At 44.6% G+C, this 5,007-nt stretch overlaps 1 non-coding gene across 1 annotated transcript; it reads left to right on the forward strand.

Moving 5' to 3' along the window:
- Positions 1-4,340: 4,340 nt before the first annotated feature.
- On the forward strand, positions 4,341-4,478 carry LOC114817804. Its single transcript, XR_003765657.1, has one exon. It is a non-coding gene; the product is annotated as a small nucleolar RNA SNORA7 (small nucleolar RNA).
- The last annotated feature ends 529 nt before the right edge of the window (positions 4,479-5,007 follow it).

The following is a 5,007-nucleotide window of genomic DNA, read 5'->3' on the forward strand; positions in this document are numbered from 1 at the left end:
GGTAGAGGGAGTAGAGGGAGAAGGGGAGCTCAGTCTGGGAAGGCCTCTTGGAGGAGGTGTTTTAAGTAGGATTTTGAAGAGGGGAAGAGAATTAGCCTGGCGGAGGTGAGGAGGGAGGGCATTCCAGGGCCGCGGGAGGACTTGACCCAGGGGTCGACGGCGGGATAGGCGAGAATGGGGGACGTTGAGGAGGTGGGCATCAGAGGAGAGGAATGTGCGGGGTAGGGAGTAGAAAGAGAGATGGGAGGAGAGGTAGGAGGGGGCAAGGTGATGGAGAGCCTTGAAGCCTAGAGTGAGAAGTTTTTGTTTCGTGTGGAGGTTGATAGAAAACCACTGGAGGTTTTTAAGAAGGGGAGTGACATGCCCAGAGCGTTTCTGCAGGAAGATGAGCCGGGCAGCGGAGTGAAGAATAGACTGGAGTGGGGCGAGAGAGGAGGAAGGAAGATCAGAGAGAAGGCTGATACAGTAGTCTAGCCAGGATATAATGAGAGCCTGTAGCAGTAAGGTAGCCATTTGGGTGGAGAGGAAAGGGCGGATCTTGGCGATATTGTAAAGGTGAAACCGGCAGCTCTTGGTAACGGATAGGATGTGTGGGGTGAACGAGAGAGACGAGTCAAAGATGACATCAAGATTGTGGGCCTGAGAGACGGGAAGGATGGTCGTACCATCCACGGTGATAGGGAAGCCTGGGAGAGGACAGGGTTTGGGAGGGAAGATGAGGAGCTCAGTCTTGCTCATGCTGAGTTTTAGGTGGCGGGACGACATCCAGGTGGAGACATCCTGGAGGCAGGAGGAGATGCGAGCCTGAAGGGAGGGGGAGAGGACAGGGGCGGAGATGTAGATCTGCGTGTCATCTGCGTAGAGATGGTAGTCAAAGCCGTGAGAGCGAATGAGTTCACCGAGGGAGTGAGTGTAAATGGAGAACAGAAGAGGGCCAAGAACTGACCCTTGAGGAACTCCAACAGTTAAAGGATGGGAGGGGGAGGAGGCGCCTGCGAAGGAGACCGGGAATGACCGGCCAGAGAGATAAGAGGAGAACCAGGAGAGGATGGAGTCCATGAAGCCAAGGTGAGATAAGGTGTGGAGGAGGAGGGGATGGTCGACAGTGTCAAAGGCAGCAGAGAGGTCAAGGAGGATTAGAATGGAGTAGGAGCCATTGGATTTGGCAAGAAGGAGGTCATGGGTGACCTTAGAGAGAGCAGTCTTGATACAGTGGAGGGGACAGAAGCCAGATTGGAGGGGGTCTAGGAGAGAATGGGAGTTAAGGAATTCTAAGCATCGATTGTAGACGACTCGTTCTAGGATTTTGGAAAGGAAGGATAGTAGGGAGATAGGGCGATAATTGGAAGGGGAAGTGGGTCGAGAGTGGGTTTTTTTTTAGGATGGGGGAGATGTGGGCATATTTGAAGGCAGAGGGGAAGGAGCCATTGGAGACTGAGTAGTTAAAAATAGAAGTTAAGGAAGGGAGGAGAGCAGAGGCGATGTTTTTTATAAGGTGAGTGGGAATGGGGTCCGAGGCGCAGGTGGAGGGGGTGGCATTTGCGAGGAGGGAGGAGATCTCCTTTGAGGATACTGCAGGGAAGGATGGGAAAGTAGGGGAGAGGGTTGGTGGGGGGGAGGGGAATGTTGTCATGTTCCCTGCTCACTCTAGAGAATCCGTGCAAGAATCAATCAATGCAATTTTTTGAACATCTACTAAGTGGGAAGCAGGCTCTAAAAGCTTGGGAGAATAAAGGCAAGAAACATGCTTTCTGAATTCAAAAAGAATCCTGGTTCCATCATTGATTGTGTGATCCTGGACAAGTCATTTTACTTCTCTGTGCCTTAGTGGTCTCACCTGTAAAATGGCTACTGAATACCGATTCTCTCACCTCTTTGGACTGTGAGCCCCATATGGGGCGGGGACTGTGTTCCACTACCTAGAACAGTGTTTGACACATAGCAAGTACTTAACAAATACCATTAAAAAAGGTTAACAATCAAATAGGGGAGGCACAGAAAAATGAGTTAAACATAGAGTAGGAACATGGACACAATAGGAATTACCACAAGTGCAAGAAGTGACAATCACTGAACATACAAATAAAACACATGAGATAGAAATAAAATACATCATTCATTCATTCAATACTATTTATTGAGCGCTTACTTTGTGCAGAGCACTGTACTAAGCGCTTGGAATGTACAAATCGGTAACAGAGACAGCCCCAGCCCTTTGACAGGCTTACAGTCTAATCAGGGGAAACAGACAGACAAGAACAATGGCAATAAATAGAATCGAGGGGAAGAACATCTCATTAAAACAATAGCAAATAAATAGAATCAGGGTGATGTACATCTCATTAACATCAATGATAGGTGGCATGCCGAACCAAATGTGGGGTCTAGTGAATCAGTTTGGGAAGGTTTTTTGTAGGAGGTGGGTTTTTAGGAGAGCTATGAAAGTGAGACACCTCTCAGGGTTGCACCTGGAGAGTTTCCACTACTCTACCAGTCTCGACTACAGGAAGAAGAGTCAAGCAGAGGGATACCCATTCTATTCCTAGTTTGGGCAGTGGCTAGCGAGTGACAGGCAATCTGCTACAAGTCAATGCTCACTTGTGCTGGGCAGCAGTGCCATGGGAGAGAGTCAAGGGCAGAGACTCAAGTTTACTTTATAGAAGGAGGCAGTGGTAAACCATTTCCATATTTTTACCAAGAAAACTCTATGGATACACTACCTGAACAATTGCAGATGAAGGTGGGGCGTTCCGAGAGAGATGCGTTCATGGCATCAGACATGATGCGACAGCATAAGACAACAACAACAATGAAAGTGGGAAGACTTGCATCTGGGTAAATTTGAGTCTCACTCCTTGGCAACATCCTTTAAGGATAGAGATCTTTATCAATTTTTGGTGAGATTCCCTTTTCCCCAAACCCAAGTCAGCTCTTGAAAGCAGGGTGTCTCAGTGGAAAGAGCATGGGTTTAGGAGTCAGAAGTCACAGGTTCTAATCTTGGCTCCAAAGCTTGTCAGCTGTGTGACTTTGTGCAAGTCACTTCACTTCTCTGGGCCTCAGTTACCTCAATCTGTAAAATGGAGATTAAGACTGTGAGCCCCATGTGGGACAACCTGATTACCTTGTATCTACCCCAATATTTAGAACCGTGCTTGGCACATAGTGAGTGCTTAAGCAACACCATCATTATCATTATTATTATTATTATTAAATCAGTGCCTAGACTCTAAGTCCATCTGGGACAGGGAATGTCTACCAACTCTGTTAAAATGTACTCTCCCAAGCACCTAGTAGAGTGCTCCGCACACAGCAAGCACTCAGTAAATATGATAGATTCATTAAAAATTGGAAGCCAAGGAACAGATCCAAGCACTGATGAGGAGAATGAAACAGCAGGACATGGCAGCCTGAATATTTTTCCTTTTTTAAAGAATTTATGAAACACTGATTTCACTCTTTGGAATTTAATAAATTCCAATTTCAAAAATGATAAATAAATTGTGTCTATAGGTTTTAAGAGGATTTTAAAATTAATGCCTTTTTAATTATTCTCATAAGCAGAAGATGAGATATGGCAACAATGTTTATCAGGAGCTCAAGCAGCCTAGTTGGGACAAAGCCTTTTTTACATCTGGATTTGTAATCCACAGCTCTATTTCATTCTGCTTGAAGATAATGTAGTGGATTTCATTAATTTCAAATATAAAGGATCATGTCCACCAGATTATAATGCTTTCTACTAATCAAATTAGGTCTTTTTTGGAAGTCTGTCTCATTATGTTTTGACACATACAGAAGCATAATTCAGTAATTGAATTTTAATAAAAAATCTAAAGTACTAAAAATATTTTCCTTATCAACAAGCTATCAACATAAAGGTGCTCTAATTCAATTCCTCTGTCATTTAGTGTGTATCCAAAATAGTATGAAGTATATTATCCAGTAATCCTCTAACATGATTCAGTTTCTATTTACAGGTATAGATATATCATACTGGAGATGTTTTTTATTGACTTGACAGTCCGTGTTTCGATTCCATTCCATGAGCTGGCTCTCTTTATGGACACATGATATAGTATGAGGCAGTTTCAGCTTTCCACTCTAGTTTGTTGAGCTTGAGTGATCAATACATTCAGGAACGTCAGAAACTAGAATGGTTTTAGTGATAGACATTTCAGATTTCTATCCCAGAAATCCCCACTAGGGTCAACACGGGGTTGCCTGGTGACATATGTGCTACGTGTTTGATTTCCATACTGAAATGCAAGCTTCTGGAGGAGGGGAGACGTGTTTTAATGCTAAAAATAATGATGACATTTATTAAATGCTATGTGGCAAGCCCCCTCTCAAGATCTCAGCTGGAGAGTTTCCAGTACTCTACCAGTCTCGGCTGTTGGAGGGAGAGTCAAGCAGAGGCCTACCCATTCCATTCCTAGCTTGGGCAGTGGCTAGCGAGAGGAAGGCAGTCTTCTACAACTCAAAATTCACCTGTGCTGGGCAGCAGCGGCATGGGAGAGAATCGAGGGTGGAGATTCAAATTTATTGCATAGAAGGCGGCCATGGTAAACCACTTCTGTAGTTTTACCGAGAAAATCTTATGAATACACTATCAGAGCAATTGCAGATTGAGGTGGGGCGTTCTGGGAGAGACATGTCCATGGAGTCACTATGGGTTGGAGACAACTCGGCAGCATGAGAGAATACATGTGACAAGCACAGTGTTAACACTGGGGTACACATAAGAGATTTAGCTTGATTAGAGTCCTTATTCCAGATGGGAATCATTATCTAAAGGGAAGTAGAACTACTACTGTATACCCACTGTACAGGTGAGGAAACTGAGGCACAGAAGAGTTGAGAGTTTGACCAAAGGTTACACAGTAGACAAGTGGCAAAGCCAGATTAAAACCTGGGTCTCCTGAGTCCCCAAACTGAGTTTTTTCTAATCCACATTTTACTTTTTCAATTTATTCCTTCCCTTTGTCCTTTCCATTTTCATCTGATTAA

The sequence above is a fragment of the Ornithorhynchus anatinus genome, chromosome 1 (genome assembly GCF_004115215.2).
Source record: "Ornithorhynchus anatinus isolate Pmale09 chromosome 1, mOrnAna1.pri.v4, whole genome shotgun sequence".
NCBI classification, from domain to species: Eukaryota; Metazoa; Chordata; class Mammalia; order Monotremata; family Ornithorhynchidae; genus Ornithorhynchus; species Ornithorhynchus anatinus.